The 19,030-nt window shown below is 47.7% G+C and overlaps 1 pseudogene; it reads right to left on the bottom strand.

Moving 5' to 3' along the window:
• Nucleotides 1-940: 940 nt before the first annotated feature.
• LOC133377329 (ribosome quality control complex subunit TCF25-like) lies at nt 941-18,778 on the bottom strand (annotated as a pseudogene).
• Between the last annotated feature and the right edge of the window lie 252 nt (nt 18,779-19,030).

The raw sequence follows: 19,030 nt of genomic DNA, 5'->3' as shown, positions 1-19,030 counted from the left end.
ATATTCTGCTGGTGGGCTTCCCAGAGGTATTTGACTGGCCTCTGTAGAAAACAGGATGTTTAACTAAATAGTCCTTTGGTCTTATCCTGCTGGGCTCTTGTGTTCTTTCTTATTTATCTATTTATAAAAATATTCGTATACAGCTATTTCATTAAAAACATCAAAGCAGTTTACAACATGTTTAAAACCACCACCACAGAATCTAAAACAAATTAAAAATACAATAAAAACAAAAATCAGTTGCTGCGGAAAAAAAGCATGTCCTTAATTGCCTGCATAAGCCTAGCGAAACAGAAAGGTTTTCAGCAGGTCCTTAAAAGTTAAAACAGAAGGTGCCTGCTGAATGTCTGTTGGCAGAGCATTCCAGAGAACTGGGCTGATGACACCGAAGTCTCAATTTTGTGTCAATGTTAAATGAGACTTGCCAACTCAGGAAATGTTTCTTAAGTTATTTGCAGGACAAGCCCTACCATTAGGCAGAGTGAGGCGACTGCTTCAGCTCCTTAGGGAAACTTCAGCCGCCATCTTTCTTAAGGGCACCGCTGCATGCGCAACCGCAGAACAAGGTAAGTTAAGCAAGGGAATGGCAGAGTCCTGAAGCTCTTGCCATGTGCAAATTGTGGAAGGGGAGAGCTAGGGCCTGGGGCAGGCATTTGCCCAAGGGCTCCAGCGTGTCTGGGGCTGGTCCTGGATGCACACATGTGTGTATATGTGCATGTGCACATGCATGCCAGGGCAAGCTGGTGCCCAAGGGCCCCGGCATGTCTGGCGCCGGCCCTGATCCAGAGGATTTAGAAGGGTCTCTCTCTGTAAAGCAATCCTGTTAATACCTTTATAAGCAATAAGTAGTGAAGCTCTGGCTAAATGCTTGTGTGCATAGTAAGAGTTTTAATGAAATTTAATGCAATCTTGGTAAAAGAGGAAGTTTGCCTGGCTGTAGTCGACATGTTTTGCTGCAAGAATAAAGGGAAGTTGTGGTCAGCAGAGGTGCGGAAATTGTGGTAAGCAAAGGTACAGGGATATTGCCCATGTTCCTGAGGGTGGCATTAGATTGGAATGAATCTTTGAACAGGTACACTGGTCAACAAGTGTCCTAAGCTGGGGCAAAACATGACCTAAAGACCACCCATAAGGATTATGTATGCACCTTATATGGTAATAAAATGCATTTTTAGCTATTGATAGGTGTATGATGTATTAGCAATAAGTGAACGTATGCATGATGTATATACAAGTATAAAAAGCTATGTAACTGATTTTAGGAGGACTGGCTTCCTGGAAGCCTTCCGCTCAAGCGCTTTATTCTTTTTGCTGTTAATAAAACTCTGGTACTTTGGAGCATCTACTGGTCTGAAAAGAGTATTTCTTCCTCAGAGCAAAGGGGCTACTCCAAGGGCCTTTTCTGCCCTACAAAACAGGAGTGCCCTTTCTTCTTGGGGGGGGGTGCGAGAGGCACAGAGACACCCTTCTCCTCTGGCTTATGACTGTTTATTGTAATGGCAAGGCAAGTTACATGGGGAGAAAGGGGCAAGTCTGGGGTTCTGGGGCTTAGTCCCACTCCCCCCCATCGCTGTTGGGGTTCTCATCCCGAGGAGGGTCCTGTAACTGGATATTTGCCAGCATGTCCCGCATGGCTGCCATCAGCCTGTTCACACCATGGTTCAGATTCTGTCCTGCGCCCGGCTCTTCCTCTCCAGCGCCTCTGACTTCCCCCTGGAACACAACACAGGACAAAGAGGAGTAGCATCTGAATGTACAAAACATCTGGAGGGCACCAGGTTGGGGGAGGCTGTCTTATGGGATACGCTCTGCTCTACCAAAGAACACACATATGACAACCCCACAACTGCCCCAGGTTTCCCAGAAGAGGAGAAGCGGGCACTGCGCACAAGCAGCCTGGAACACCCTGCCTCACCAAGGCCAGTCCTTGCACACTCAACGTACCTGCAAGTTGAAGTTTGGCAAGAGTGAGCGAAAGAAGAGATATAAAGTGCTTTCATTGGAGGGATGAACTGCCCTGGGAAAGAGACAGAGGGGACTCCAGTCAGCCCGCAAATGCACATAACCTTTCCAAGAAGAGGTTGGCCCATCACAGGCCTGAGAGCATGCTCTTTTGGACTCCAATCCAGAAAGACAGTCTTGCACAGTGGTTAGTGTTGGACTAAGCTAGGGAAGAACAGGGTTCAAACCCCTACAACTCGGCCATGAAACTCACTGGACAGCCTTGGATCAGTGACTGTCTCTCGGTCTGACCTACCTCACGGGGTCACTCTGGTTTGCATGGTGATAGCTTATTTTATAATGTATTTTAAATGTTATAATGTTTATATTATCAAAATGAATTCTTTGTCTGGATTGTTATATTGTGGTTGAATGAACATTGGAGTGATATTATAATGTTATACTGATTCACATTTCTTTTCTGTTGTGTTGCAAGGGCTTTCCTGCGCATTTGTGCAGAAAAGCAGCACACAAATTTAATAAAACAAATAAATAAAGTAATAAGCATAAATATTGGACCCACTGTATGGGAGGGGCAAAGTGACATTGGGGGCAGGGTGGATCTGTACTGATGTAATGCATTGGGGAGGGGCAACAGCTTATTAGCCGAGCACCTCCACTGTGTGCAGAAGGCCCCACACTGCATTCACGGCACCTCTGGTAGGAGGTGATGAGAAAGAGCTTTCTCTGTTGGAGACCCTGGAGTGCCCCTGCCCCTCAGAGAAGGCTACGCTGAGCCAGATGGGCAAGTAGTGTGGCCTAGAAGAGGGCACAGCTGGTGCCAGTTTGGATCTCGCAGGGAGGCCAACAGCACGTGCAGCCAGAGCCAACAACAGGGAGAGCCACCTCATGCTAGTTTTGCCCCTGCCCTCTTCCCTGCTGAGTTCTATGAGGGCAGTGCTGAGACTGAGGCAGATGAGGAAGCCGATAGGCCGGGCGACTTCCTGGACTGGTTGCCAGTAAGCGGGCAGGCAGATGGGGCCAGCTGAGGGCAGCATGCTCCCCGTTTGTCCTAATGGGCCAGTCTCCATTGCCTACATAAGCACGGGTGGTCTAACAGACCCAGAGATCTGGGCCACATCCTTAGGAAGGACGTTCTTGATGGCTGGGGATTGTTTGTCAGCCTCCGAGCCTTCACCCTAGGCTGACACACAGGCCTGAGCAAACGTCCCATCTACTGAAGCACACAGGGAGCGGGATGGGAAGAAGAGAGAGACGGTACCTTTCTGGCCTTGTGTACGAAACAACGGAGTCCGGGGGGGGGCAGGGGATAAAACCCCATGATGGCCTTGGGAGAGGGAGGGAAACGGAATCCCGGTCAGAGCCCATCATAATGCATTCATTTAATTTCAAGCATTTGAACCCTGCTTTTCAAGAGGCTCCCAGAGAAGCTTACGGAGAACTATAACTGGCAAGGTGGGCCTTGCCGGTGGACTTGCAATCTAAAAGACACGGAGACAAAAGAAGGGGCAAGGAGAGAAGGTGTGTGTGGGTGGGTGGGGAGAAAGCAGGGAGAAGCCAACTCAGGCCCCTCTTCTCAAAGTTCAGACACTGGCCTTTTATGACCAGCCTGAATGGAAACAATGCCGGGGGGGGGAGCAGCCGGATGGAGCTGGACTCTTGGCAGAACTGGCAGAAGGCTCCCTGCGGCTCTTCTCCTCTCCTCTGCTGTAGCCTAATGGGAATACATATGAAGCCCCAAACATGTGCGAGGCACTGTGCAAATCGTAGCCATCCCCCCACAGGCTTGCGCTCTAAAAAAATATGAGACCAAAGGAAAAGGGGACCTTGTACACGCTGGGACAGCTCTGGAGGAAACATGCAGTTGCTCTCAAGGCCGTGGCAGATGCAACCCTGAGATGACAGGAGAGCAGAGCTTGGAAAAGTTACTTTTTTTAACTACAACTCCCATCAGCCCCAGCCCTAGTATGGCAACTGGATTGGGCTGAAGGGAGTTGTAGTTCAAAAAAGTAACTTTTCCAAGCTCTGCTAAAGAGAGACTTGTTGTGGCCCTCCTTGCAGGTGGGAGGGTTCTACATGGCCGTGCTCAAGACAGCCGCTCCCCAACCTCATTCATGGAGACCCCCCAGCAACTGCAATGGGTCCCAGCCAGCTGTTTCATCTTTCACGGTGACCTCTTTGTGCCTCTGTTAGTGCTTCATTCTCTCCCAGATTCCTGCCTGGTTCGCCTGGAGGCCTGCCCTTCAGCAGTTCAGCCCAATGTAACACTGAGGCAATGTTGAGACACCTGCTGCAAAGATTCTGAACCTTCTCCTGGGCTTGGCTTTCTCCTGAACAGTCAAACAGCCCGACTTAGCACTGCGACATCCTTGGGATCGGTAAGGAAGCTAAGCTGACAAGTGGCAGGGAGCGCATGTTTTGCATGCAGAAGGTCCCATGCATTTCCACTGAAAGGTGTTAGGCAAGGAAGTTCTGTGAAAAGCCTCCGCTCCAGACACACCTGTGCTGGGTGGGCCACTGGCTGCTCAGGGCCAGCTACCTCGTGCCCAAAGAGCTGAGATAGGAGGGAGAGCAGCAGAGACCAGAACAGTCATAGTGAGGCCCTGGAGAGTGGCAACATCAAGGCAAGGAAGGGGTACCACTAGCATAGGCATTATATATCCCCCCCCACTCAATTCTCACCGGAGGCAATGCTGCTGTGCCTTCCCTGATCTCCGAGAGGATCACGTGGCGATAGACATTCCTGGGAGCGTTCTGGTACCTTGCCTTTCGCCTAAGGGGCAAATGAGAGAGAGAAAGTGCCAAGGGTTTCAGAGAAGTGGCTCCAACTGAAGGACAGAACTTGCAACAGGCTTTCCTCAGAGCCGGCCTTCCTCGCACCCTGCAAGCAAAGGCCTCTCCTGAACCACACTGGCACTCAGAGCTGCTCACAGATTGCCAGGATGAGGGAGCTGCGTTGTGTCATCGCAGTTAACAGACCTGGCTAGCTCAAAAGGACTTTTTCAGGACCCACCCCTTCCCCACTGCCCTAAGGCAAGCAGACGCATCTAAGCTGACGCCAAGCACAATCCACTGCCCGGCCACCTCTCCCCCAGGCTGGCAAGCACTCTTTTCTCTCAGCATAGAGGACTAAGCAGAACACGGCAGGAAATGTTTGGGGTGTGGGGAAGTATTCTGGGTGCACACACATGCACACTGGAAGATGCAATCAGTCTTGAGCAGCTGCAGAGAAAAGCAACCTGGCCTTGGCCAGACTCACTTCTGCTCAACCTCTTCCAACATCAGGTCCTTCAAGTTCATCATCCGCAACACCTCCCGCATGTTCGTTTCCAGCCAGGCCATGACCACTGGGTCCTTCCAGAGGGAGTGGGTCCTCCCAAGGTAGAGGGTGACCAGCTGGTTCAGAGCAGGGGGAGAACTGCAGAGGAAAAGGGAGGCACCTTTTTAAATGGGCAGGTTAAAGGAGGACTTCATTATGTTAGAGGAACACTTGCTGAGGTCCTCCCTCTAGAGCCAGGGAGCAGACACCAAGAGGACCACCCCTCAGTTCTGCACACAAGGCAGCAAGGTTGATGCAGACATTTATTTATTAGATTTTATTTAACAAAATTTGTATACCGCTTGACTGTAATAGATCCTATAGGTGGTTTTGGAAAACACACATCATAAATAAGAGCCAGTCAAAAACAAGTATTTATTCAAAAGATAACTAAAACTGATGGTAAGCTAAAAATAGATTTAAACACATGTAGCGTCCACATGTCTGCATAGGCATGCCTTAACAAAAATGTTTTAAGCAGGCACTGAAAAGAGTGCGGCAAAGGCAGGGGGTTCCTAATCGTAGGCGCTGCCACATGGAAACAGCCATCTCAGTGTTTTGCTTTAATGAATGTTAAAGTCTGTTTTTAGGATGTTTTAGAGTGTTTTTAGTGCTTTTGCTGCTGCCCTGGGCTCCAGCTGGGAGGAAGGGTGGGAAATAAATCAAACAATAAGTAAATAAATAAATGTATTCAAAGTGCAGAATGAGCAGTATTTAGCGCCTGAAACAGTGCCAGTTCTGCAGATTGAAGCAGCCAAGTGGACACATATGGGCTAAGGCAATCCCACAAGAAACGGCAGAGCTGAGCCACCTAATAAGGCAAATTTGCAGCACGCAACAATTTACTGCTCTTTACTGTGCCCTTGTCCTTGGGGAGGACGACAGAGGCATAAAGTCATCCTTATGTCCATTTTACAGACAGTGAACCTCTGACTCCCTGGAGTAGTCTTGAACCAGGAACCTCCCCAGCTTCTTTACCAGAGTCTGCTCTAGAAAGCCCCTGCTGAAGCTTGTTGAAGGCATCAGAAGGAGCTTCTACTCTCCCACCAAAGGCTATCGGCCCCAGAATCTGACAAGAACATCCAGTCTGACCTCATGGATGAATTGTGTTGATCTGCAACCGTCTGGTTCTGATGGGTCCCCTAGCATTCTGACATACAGGGTATTCTGAAACGGCTTTTCCCTCACCCCAATCTTGTCAGCACTTACTACGTTCCAAAGTCTGACACCCACAAGATTCAGCAGCTGACACCACAACATTCCTCACCCCACTCTTGTAAGGCTTGCACATTCCTGGGGCTGCAAAGGGCCTTTCCTCAGGCTCCTCACCTTAACTGGGCATCCAGTCCAAAGAACGAGTGGGACGCTACTGTGGAGTCTGGCTGCACACTACAGTGATCCAGAAAAGGCATCAGAACTGGAAGAGGCAGAAAGACAAAGAGATCAGGGAAGAGAACCCCTTCAGCCGCCACAAATGGACCACTGTCCCCATAATGGTGGCATTAGGGTGCTGAGAATGGGTCACAAGATTGTTTCTGCAATATGGATTTTGCAGAGATTTCCCCGATAAGGGTCATGTGCTTTGACTGGGTTGACCTTCATGCTTTATTTATTTCTTAGATTTATATCGCGCCCTTCCTCCCAGCAGGAGCCCAGGCTCAGCAAAGTCTCTTCATCATCCTCATTCACCAGCATTCATTCATAAACCATGATCCCATGGCTATGCCTCTTGCTTTTGATTTATGCCTGTGGGCTACTTCTGGGAGGAAGGGAGGGATATAATCTTAATAAATAAAATAAATATTCTTCCTACCACATGTGGAAGGAAAAACTTTCCAGTCGATTTATTGTGCTCCAAAGGACAGAGTTTATTGAAAATATAAAAAGAGCAAAGACCAATGCATTGGGACAGAAGTTCCATAGAACTAACTCTGCAGAATCAAGGAAATGCACAACTGTTTTATAATCAATATTTGCACAATATTTCCATCATCTATCTAGACCCCTCCGTGTCCAGCCGCTTCCTCCCAAACAGTTCCAGAGCCAACCCTTTTTCCTTTTTTGGTATCTGATACATCTTGGCCTAGCCTCCTCATTCTGTTTACATCAGAAAGCAACCTAGACAATCTAACAGTGATATTCCAACTGTTGATTCATTCCTTTCTGCTACTTAAGTATTTTTAACTGCTGATCAAGCTTTAACCACAAACTGTCAGCATTTTAGTCAGAGCATGGTTCCTCAAAATATATTTCATGCTAAAATACTGCTTTGGATTTTACTTTGCTCTAAATCAAACACAGAGAAATCAAATGTTCCATTAATCATTGATGATTAGCAATAATCAGAAATCTGTAAGGCAATAATCAAAAATCTGATTCCTCACACAGAAACAGGGTTCTGAACAAACCTGACTGCCAAGCAATAAGGTGCCATTAAAACACAGAGTGCAAATGTTTCCTAGTCCCTAGTTATTATTTTTAAGGGGTTTTTATTTTAAGTCACTGTGTCAAGGAACAGAAAGCATCTGTCATGGGTCAGCATTCCAAACTGGACCCCCTTTGTTTGGAGCAAGAGATATTTGTTGCTCAACCAGGGAAGACCGCTTTGGCGGCCCATTATCCCTTTGGAGCCTGGGGCTGGAAGGGGGAGCTAGATGGCTCCTTCCAGGCACAAGAGAGGTGCAGCAGGACGAAAGGGAGGACCTGTGTGCTGCTCCCAGCTAAAGCATGGACAAAAAGGAGACAGCCAGTCACAGGAAATCCAGATTAAAGCAACCCTATCCCTTTCCGTGGTTTAGCAACCACTGCCCTCCCTGAGCCAGCCTTGTTGACGGAATAAGCAGGGCTTTGTTCACAGATGAGGGAGGATGAGGTGGATGGAAGGGGGAGGAGGAACGAACCGCCGACTGGGGCTCTCTCTCTACACCCACATGGAGCTCCCCTCTCCAGATCCTTGACCGTGATCGTGCTGGCTGGGGCTGATGAGAGCTGGTGTCCAAAACACCTTGAGGGCACCAGGTTGGCCCACATGCTTCTGTAGCCACCGCTCGTTTCAGTGACTGGGATTGCAACTCTCCTCTGAAGTGAGATTCCTGGTACCTAAAGCATCCCCAAACAGAAAGCAGTCAAAACAAATCTCCAAGGAAGGAGATGTCGTAATTCTCCCCCAGGCCTCTGTTTTGTTATGGGAACTATTTTTGGAATTAGGAAGCTTAACTCTTTTTTTCTCTGGGGAGTTAACGATTGCTGCTGCTCGTACGTAGCCTGACTAGACAGCATGTCCCCTCTTGAATCTTTCCTTATTTTATTTATGCATTTAAAAGGCTTCTGGACCACTTTTACTGCCTCTCAAAGAGATGATCAAACAACAATAAAACACTAAATAGCCAGCCAGATAGAAGACTAAGAAATTCAATAAATAAATAAACTAAAATGCCCAAAATTACATCCAAAATATATAAAACCAGCAAAAGGCAAAACAGTCCGTTTAAATCTAGCATCCTGATATCCAGCATCCTGAATTAACCCTCCAGAGGCCACAGTTAAGAAGTGAACCTTTAAGGCCCTTTAAACAGTCTCTCTTAAAAGGGGTTTGCCTAAGAACATAACAGCAGTCTCCTGGACCAGACCAAAGGAGGCCCATCTAGTTCAGCCCATATAGTCCTGTTCTCACAGTGGCTAACCAGATGCCCGTGGGAAGCCCACAAGCAGGACCTGAGAGCAACACCACTCTCTCCACTTGTGATTCCAAGCAAGTGGCATTCAGAGGCATAATGTCGCCAACAGTGTAGGTAGAACAGTAGCCATTGATAACCTTATCCTCAGTGAATTTATCCAATCCTGAAACCACTGAGAATTGAGTTCCATAATTGGGAGGCCACCACAGAAAAGGTCCTGTTCTGTGTGCCCGCCAGTACATTTTTGATATATACTGTCATGAAACTGTAGCATGGTTATTGTAACATGACTCTGATGCAGAGAATTGTGGGGATTTCATCTGGGGAGGAGATGGGCCTCTGAGTGAGTGGAAAAAGTTTAAGTTTCATTTTCAGCTGCTGCTAAGAGCTGGAGAAGCAGCACCTGGTTATCTCTGTTATCTGCTGCGAGCCTGGTACTCAAGGTCAAGCAGGCCTGAGAAGAGCTGAGATCATGGGGGAAGCAGGGGGCTTGCTAGGCACGAAAAATGAAGTAGCTTCAGGAAGATTACTTCACTGGAAAGCCCCCTGATTGGCTAATTTACTGTGAGCTGTTGCTAGGGATTCTTCTTAAGTATAGGGGGTGAAACCTATAGTCTTTGTTCCCCTGGGTTCCATCTGGACAGGTGGTTCCACCTGAGTGGGGTTCCACTGCCTTCACTACCCAATTTATGCCTCTCTGAGGAGAGGTGAGGTTTACAACAACTACCTCTTCAAGTAAGTAGAATAGGCTAGTTAGTTTTGTTATTTTTGGTTGTGTCTGAACTCTCTTATATGTGTTACCTAAACCCCTGTTTGGGTGTAGGTTTTAAGGAACTGTTTTGCTGCTATTAATTGTGCACTTATATTTTATTCAATAAAGCTACTTCTTAATTATCCATGTGTGTTCATTGTTGGAGGGCAATGCTGGCTCTGAACCTGGAACCTTGGCCACTGACCACGTGCTGTGTTTTGGCTTTGCCTGGGGCTTCTGAACGAGGAGTGCCTGTTTGGCTCTTGTCCTTAGAAATCCCTGGTAGAATTATACCTGGGCTCTGGGTTTCCCCTGACTCAGAGTGGTTGTTCAGATTAAGTGGTGGTGGCAGCCTTCCTCCTGCCTTGCAGGGTTGGTGTTGGTTTGCACAGCCTTGGCAAGGGGGATCGGGTGGACAGGATCAATTACCCTGGGTGGGGACCTGGGTCCGAAACATGCACCTGGCACCCACAGGATGGCGTGGGGCATGACATATACAACACTTTTAGTAGTCAAAACACTTCCCAATATTTGCTGATTGTTCTCCCAAGAGCAATGACATGGGCCATTGATACTAATGTGCCCTAACCCTCCCACAGTGAGAATGCCCTTGACTCAAGGTGTCCAGATCAAAGTCTCTACTCAGTGGCCACCTCTGGCTCTCTTCAACGCTCACCTCCTACCTTCCCACCTGCTGCCGTTGGCCCTGCATCTTTACACCCACCTTGGAACGCTTTACACAGCTGGACTCACTGCTTGGGAACATGATCAGCGACTGCTGAACGAGGGTGGCAGCTCTTTCATGGGCTTGGCTGAGCTCTGCTTCAGTGAGGTCCTCCTTCTGGCTCAGAAAGAAATAGGCCAGAGGGACCGAGAAGGCAAAGTTTGGGAGCTGCAACAGGTTCCGATGACTCTAAGGAGACAGGCCGGGGGGGGATGTGAGGGAGAAAAACCAAGTAAAAATCCCGTTCACAGCTCAGCTGATTCTTCACCTTGTTTTTCGGGGGAATTCTCAGAGCTTGTGACTTTGGAGGGTTTGGAAACATCCAGGCAGCAAGCTGATGATCGGAAATGGGAAGCTGGGAAGGTCTTCCAGTGGATAACCAAAGGAGCTTCAAAAACCTTAGCTCAGGGTAGAGCACCGGCTCTGCACACAGAACTCCCCAGGTTCAATCCTCACCATCTCCAGTTAAAAAACAAAAAATAGGGAGCATGTAATGGGACCTCTCTCTGCTTGAAACCCTGGAGACCTGTTGGTGGTGCTGATCAGAGCAGAGAGTAGTGGGCTAGATTGAGCAGGGGTCTGACTCTGTGCATAAGGCAGCTTCCCATGTTCAGATGTTCACTCGTGTTCTTCAACAAGACATATTAATTTAATAGCTATTTTAAAAATTTAGCCATCTTGACCCTTGAACCTGATGGCCTCATTCCTTCATGGGCAACTTTTTGAGGTCACGTGTCAGGGGCTAGCATGGCGAGAGGCAAAAGTGGGCAGGGCCACAAATGTGGCAGCTCTCACCATTGCACAGGGGGCTGCATTCCAGCCATGCCAAAGTCAGAGGTTTCTACACTCCCATCCATCCATTGAAGCAGCATTAGCACAGTTAAGGGCACATTCCCGCCTGGCAAACTCAAGGGCCAGTCAGAGATGTCTGGAGGGCCATATTCATCCTCTGGGCTCTCAGCCCTAACACAAATGCAGATCTCCAGTGGAGATTCGGTCAGCACCCTCCCTATTGACGCTTGAAGAACTTGTTACGCCAACAGGCTTTTGCAGCTGTTAACTTTTATCTTTGGTTAGCCAGTCACCTTGATGAGGGTTCGTATTTTTTATTTTTTAAATGCTGTCTTGTTTTAACATTGTACGCTACCCTGATATTTTATGATATGGTGGTATAGAAACACTTTTATCAATAAAGAAATTGGAAATTTCAGAGATGAACAGCCCCCAGCCCAAATAAAAAGATGTTGACAATGCTTAAGATAGCTGCCCACAATTGGGCTGTGGAGTCCCCAGAGGGATCGGAAGCTCAACAGGTTGTGGCCAGAGTGACCTAAACCTAATTCTTTAATGGAGGGTGGGCAGGGGAGAGAAGAAGAAAGGTTTTTGACCTTTCGTCAACTCAGCAGCACCGACACGGCTGCAGACCCAGGAAGCTGGGCTCTTTGATTCTTAGTGCAGCTCCTGCTGGGGCCACCCACCAAAAACCGAGAACTCACCTCTCACTCCTGGAACATGCATGTCAAGAAGATGTATTCCTTTGCTCGGAGTGACAGCAAATCAATGATCAGCAGTGTGCACAGTGGGTCATTATCTGGATCAAGGCTTTGGAGACGGGAGTGGAATGTGGGGGTGGGGTGGAAGATTAAAAAAGGGGGAGACTATTACAAAACCAGTGAGCAAGAAAGCACCTTTGCCTCAAGACAACCCAGCAAATCGCTTACACTTCTCTGTGTCTACATACAAGATCACTGGATGGGAATTAACTGCCCCCTTAAAAACTTTAGCCATGCAATTAAGGGCTCAGGATGTAGAATACACACATACACATCTGCCCAGAGAAGGAGGAGGACAGGGGTGTGCTGGTCTGTCCTCCCAGTCTGGCTCTGTGCTATACTGAGGCTAAAAGACAACAGGCCTAAACCAGTCTCACAGCAGCCAGTAGTTACCTCAAGATAAGTTTGCAGAATTCCAAGGCAGTGCGAGGACAACCTCTCCTCTCAAGAAAAATCATATGCTTGAAGAGAGCCAGATAAAAAGCTCTGAGATGGACAGCAAAAAAAGCAAAGGCTCGCTGTTAATATTATACACACTCACACACACACCCAACACAGAGTGTGGCTCTCCTATAACACAGCCTGGAGGTGGATGGGGGCATAAAGTGAGGCCTTGTAACCCAGCCCCAGGTGGATTCGGAGGCTTGAGCAGCTGTGAAGGGCAGCACAAGCGGGCTGAACTCCTTTCCTGGCTTGTGCAAGGAAGTCATCCTTCCTTAGTGCGAGATCCTCAGCGACCAAACAAACTCATATTCAACACTGAGAGAGATTTCCACCTTGCCTTTCTCTTACTCCTACCTTCACCAAAAGATTCTAGTTCCTTGAGAAACCAAATCTTGAAAGAAGTATGCTACTGTGAAAACGATAAAAACTTCACTTGCATTGCTTACTTCCCACACTAATTCTGGACTTCACATGATGTAATATACATACAGCCACTAGCTAAGGAAATTTGTTCCCTCCCAAACTTAACTAGCTCTGTTAATTGTTTTGCCCAATCAAGGATTCTTGCTTTCTTCAGGCTTAAAAACAATTTCAGCCAGCAGGAATGCTACAATGCCCAAGGGAAATGGGGAAGCCTCTCACCTGTTTTGCTATGGCGGGGCCAAGAGTTCTTGGGCACCATCAGCCACGTGCTGCGGACATACTGGCACTGCCTCTGCCGTGGCCTGCAGACGAAATGGAGCTTGGAGAATGAATAAAAAACCAATGAATACTACAAGGCTCTCCAGAGACAGGCAGAGACTCAAGCAAAATAAAGTTTGAATTTAGCTGAAGACGCTACAGTAAATCACTTCTGGCATTTATTTTCTTATTTATGTAATAGTTAGAGCCCATCCTTTATTGCAAGTGATCTCAGGATGGGCCACATTCCAGTAAAAAAATGTAAATACAGTTTTAAAAAATGTGCACATACACACACACGCACCATTAAAACAAAACAGAAATGCACTCACTTAATCTGCTCCCTATAAAAAAACCTGATGACTCAGCATGTCATCTTAAAAGAAGGGTGGGAAACTTCAGGCCCAGGGGGCAAAATGTGCCCCTGCAGATCTATCTGGCCCTTGGGACATACCAGGCCCTGCTGTGCACCCTCAGCCTGCTTTCACCTGGCTGGAATGTGTGCTTGAACTGTGATCATGCCTCTTGCTTTCTTGCATGGAGACTGTGTGTGTCCATCCATCCGTTCACACTTGGAGGAGTGCTTTACCATTAAAGATCTTTGCCACATGGCTGACCTGCCCTGGCTTCCTCCTGTGGTTACCTCCTTGTAGATAATAAATGCAATCTGGTCTCTCAGAATTAGGAAGGTCTAATACCCCCACCTCCTTTCCTCCCCACAACTAGACAGCCATCTTCTTTTTCAGTAGATGCGTCTGTTTGAAGCTTCCTCAACCTGGTGCCCTCCAGATGTTTTGGACTACAACCCTCATGAGCCTCAACCAGTACAGGTGTGCTGGCTGGGGCTGATGGGAATTGTAATCCAAAAGAGGGTACCAGGTTGACCAAGGTTGTTCTGTTCTTTGCTGCGCTTTGCTTGTAGTTGCAACAACAAACCTGAGAAAGTCACAGGTAATGCCACAGTAGATTCACCCTAAGAATTGACACTTGGGGGATAGCAAGAGTGGGGGAGAAGCTCAACAGGACAGGCCTTTAGGGCAGCAGCACATAGCTGAATGGAGCCCACCAGAACAGGGAACGCAGCTCCTACATCTTTGTGCTGAACTGGTTCCATGCCCTGAGCCTGCCTGAGGAAATTCTGGGCTGCATCCTGCACTTGGAAGAGTGGCACAATCAAGGTTCAAGGCCACCAGTGTCTCCTCTTTCCAACCACATCCAAATGACCTACAAGTACTCATCTACATCCAGGCCTCTTATGCTGGCAGGCTGGGCTTGGAGTGGTGGATTAGATGAGCACAGAGTGGAAAACCGGCCCTCCCTCAAGGGAGACACTGGTACTTTTGTACTGAGAAGGCTCCACTTCCCTCGCCTTCAGCACTTTGTGACTTCTAAGACCTCCATAACATCTCTAGTCTCAGAGACAGGGTAAGAGGCTTTCAGAGTTTTTTAGCCTACATGGTTTCGGGTTTGAGCAAAAAGTGTGTGCGTTTATAGGACAACTGGCAGATGCTTTGATTTCCCACATGACCCAATTAAGCACATGCTTCATGCTTTTATAGCTTGAACTTACCTCTGATTGCCAAGAACTGCTCGGACCCCAAAATATCTCTTCAGCTCAGTTTCTGGATTCAGATTTCTGAAATATTTGTAACATAAATCCATACCATTATTTATTTATTACTCTTTATAATTTGTACAATACTGTCAATGTGCTTTACAAAGAACAAGAGGACAGGTCCTCGCCCTGAGGAGCTTACAATTTAAAATTCAACAAGATGTGGGGAAACTCTTCTGTTTTCAGGTCCTGCTTGTGGGCTTCCCATTAGGGCATCTGGCTGGTCACTGTGAGAACAGGATGCTGGACTAGATGGGCCCCCTTTGGCCTGATCCAGCCTCAGGATTCTTCTTATGTTAAAAGCAGCAGCAGAAGAAGGGGGAGATGGAGGCAGAAGCAGCCAGGGGACAAATACGCATTTGCTCCAGTTTCCTTAGGCTTTGCTATAGTAAGGCAGGGATAGGGGAGCAGTGGGGGCCCTCCAGATGCTGCTGGATTCCAACTCCCATCAACTGCAACCAGGATAGCCAGGGATCATAGATGGGGGGGTGAGTCCAGCAACACCTGGAGGGCGGCCACAGGTTGTCCCATACCTTTTAAATATATATATATATATATGCATTTTTCATTTTTATTAGTTTTTTATTTAACCTGCACAGTACACAGGCAGTCATGACTATATAAAACCGGGACATTTTAGAGAGCTAAGGGACTTCTGTGGACGGTGCAAAGATGCAAAACAGATGGAAAAGGATACAACACAAGCTCCAACAGCACTCTCCAAAGCAGGGCTGGGCAACCTGTGGCCCCCAAGATTTTGTTGGGCTACAACTCCCATCAGTCCCAGCTGTTGGGAATTATAGTTCAGCAACATATGGAGGGCTACAGGTTAGCCCACCTTAATTTCAAAGCAAATGTATTCTGGTGCAAGAATCCTGGTTCCTACCACAAATCAAATACTTTATTTGATTAACTCACCCTCAATCTAAAGTGACCCCAGACTAGGAAAACACCGAAAAGAGACTCAAAATCTTACCTGTGCTCTATGTAGAGCAAAGGCCGATTGTCTGCGACTACTCTGCTCTGGCTTTGGCAAGATGGTCCATTGGAGTTCTCAATCCTCACCAGGATGCTCTCAATGTCTTCTGCATTGTCTTCATCACCAGGGCACTGTGCAGAAACACTAAAGCTAGCAAAGAAAGCTCCAACCTTCTCAGTCCATAGTAAAGGAGCACTCAGTGATGTCCTGCACATGTCCAGACTTACTGCTCTAGCTTGTCCTTGCACAAGTTTCGCTCCCCTCCACACATACAAAGTGTGTGTATCTATCACTACACCTAGTCTTGGTGAATGGACTATTAAATTGGACTGGACTATGGAACTGGAGGTAGCATGCTTCTTATTACCAGTTGCTGGAAACAGCAGGAGGTGAGAGTGCTCTTGCACTCAGGTCCTCCTTGTGTGCTTCCCACAGAGGCATCTGATTGGCCACTGTGAGAACAGGATGCTGGACTAGATGGATCACTGGCCTAGTCCAGCAGGCTCTTATGTTCTTATGAATGGAAAATCAGCTTTCACCTGTGGTGGAACAAAATTTCCATGGAGGCAACATCACATTTTAAAGAGCAAATCCTGCATAAGACTGAATAAATATTTCAAAGGTGGCAAGGTGACCGGGAATGTGGGATTTATCCAGCCTTGTCCTATCCTTCTCACATGCATTAGCCAGCTCCACTTGGCACCTCTCTCCTGGTGCTAAACCACAGACCTGGGGCAAATTTACCTGAGATTCACCGGATGCATTCTTCTTATTCTTTTTTTTCTTTATTTTCTTTCGTGATTCGTTATTTGAACTAGGCTTTTAAAATAAAAGTGAATGGCACCATTAAGGCATATGTATTGCAGCACCAAGTCAGGTACAAATGCAAATAGAGGACGTAGTCCTGGGAAAGGCATAAACATTAGTTTAGAAATTCTTTTCATTAGATTATCTCTTGATCCTCGCATTCTAATACATCAGACATATTTGCATGGTGGTTATTCTACAGATTAGATGCAATCATGTAGCACAACTGACTCCTGAAGTTCTGATTTGCCAGAAGTTTAAGCCCGAGCAGCCTTCCTATCCAGGAAGCAGACCGCACAGACAGACACATATTATGTATGAGGGAATACCAAGAAAGACTCCCTGCTTTTTCCAGGGATACTCCTGGGGAACTCATCACTCTTTTGCAGTATCCCATTACATTACTATCCCAGCTGCCTACAGGGTACTTGCCATCTGGTCCAGTTGCTCTGTCTCCTCTCTCTCTTTCTGCCAATCTCTTTCTAGACCTCCCAGTTCCACTTCTCCTCTGTTCCCTTTGTCACCCTCATCCTGGAATCCTCTTTCTCCTCTTTGGATGCTACATCATCGTCTGGTTGTTTGTTTGTTATCTGTGCAGGTAAAAATTGGCCTAGTTAAACAAACAGGATGTATTCTCAAATCATTTTCTGAAATTGAAGTAGTGGCTGTGCTTGCTCCATTTTGGGTGGTAGCAGAATGATGCAGAGATATGATGGATTCACTGACCCTCTGAAGGGTAAAGGCTACAGCCTGCTGATAAACAGCTCATGCTTTGCACGTAGAAAATCACAAGTCCACTCTCCAGTTAAGCACACTTTAGAAAGTAGGGCTAGGGAAGATCTCCGGTTTGAGACTTTGGAAAGCCACTGTGACCATAGACTAGATGACCCAATTCAATATAAGGTGGCTTTGTGGGTTTATAGAAGGGGGGAGGGGGAAAGATGAATTGCCTTCAATTTTTTCCCCTTGCGCTCATCATACTACAACACAGGATCATCCAGTAAAGTTGACTGGCAATAGTGATGGGAAAGTGCACTTTTATTTATTTTATTTAAAGTGTAAAGTGTAAAGTGTAAAGACCTCTAAGCAGTTTACAAAAAATATTAAAATTACCAATAAAACAGTTAAAAACAAATTAAAAACATATTTTAAACAATTAAAACAGCTACTAACTAAAAAAATTAAAACAGATCAATATCTATGGGCCTGGATAGACTTTCTCATAGGAAGCTCCCTTATACTGAGTCAGAAAATTGGTCCATCTAGCTCAGTAATGTCTACACTGACAGGCAGCTGCTCTCCAGGATTTCAGGCAGGATTCTCTTCCAGCCCTACCTGGGGATGCCGGGAATTGAACTTGAGACCTTCTGCATACAAAGCAGATGTTCTACTACTGAGCTATAGGCCTTCCCCATGAGAATGGCATAATTAATTTCCTACCACAGAAAATGTGCCAACAGCTCAGCTGGCTTTAAGAAGCTTAGACAAACTCACAGCAAAGGGCAGATCTATCAACTGCTGCAAGCCATGACAGTGATGCAGCGCTTCCAATAGGTCGTGTCCCTGTAAATACCAGATGCTGGGGGCTATTGCCTTCAAGCTCTGCTTCTCGACCTTCCCAGAGGCACCCAGCTGGCCACTGCGGGGAGCAGGGCGCTGGACTACAGGGGCCTTTGGGGCTGATTCTGTGGTTCTTGTCGGCTATGATAGGAAGCAGTGGAACCTCCACGTCCAGAGAGAGTCTACCACTGCTGGAGTTGGATGAGGATAAACGAGAAGGCTGCTACCATAGCGCCCTGCTTTTCGGCTTCCTAGAAACATCTGGCTGGCCACCGTGGGGGTAAAGAAGGGTGCTGGAGGAGGAGGTGACGGGCCTTTTCCCTCCCTCCTGGGTCCTTAAGGCAAACCTCCTCCCGCCTCAGGGCCACTTGCGACGGGGGGCGCCAGCCCGGCTGACCCTCACCAGCTCGAAGAGGTTGGTGACCCGCCCCACCGGTTCCTGCCGGGGCCGCCTTCGCCTCCTGCTGATGCCTCCAGTCCCCGGCAGCGAAGGCGCCGCCTCGCCTCCTTCCACACCTTCTTCTTTCCCGCCGTCCTCCTCCTCCTCCTCCTCGCCGCCATCGAGCCCCCCCCCCCAACAGCGACTGCCCCCACGACTGCTCCCTCAGCAGCCTCAAGGCCCGTCGAGACATAATGGAGTTGTAGCAGCCCGAGCAAGAGACGCCGACGGACCGGAAGCCGGGGAGAGGACCCGAAAGAGAGCAGATGAAGGGGGAGGAATGCGCTTCTCAGTTGTGCGCATGCGCCGCTGCCGGAGAGGGCTTCTCCGAGCCGACGCTGTACGCATGCCCAGCTTGCCTCAGTTGGAGAGCTTCTTTCCTGGGAGGTTCGCTAAAGACTGGGCATGCTGGAGACTGGAGTTTTAAGACAGATTTTTATTGATTTGTTCGTTGAACGGGGGACTTCTTTGGGTGATGTGGGAGCTCCTCTTAGGGATTCTACTTTACGGCCTTTTGCG

The sequence above is a fragment of the Rhineura floridana genome, chromosome 1 (genome assembly GCF_030035675.1).
Source record: "Rhineura floridana isolate rRhiFlo1 chromosome 1, rRhiFlo1.hap2, whole genome shotgun sequence".
Lineage (NCBI taxonomy): Eukaryota > Metazoa > Chordata > Lepidosauria > Squamata > Rhineuridae > Rhineura > Rhineura floridana.
Note: the sequence above shows the minus strand (reverse complement) of the source record. Positions and strands in the feature narration are given on the sequence as shown.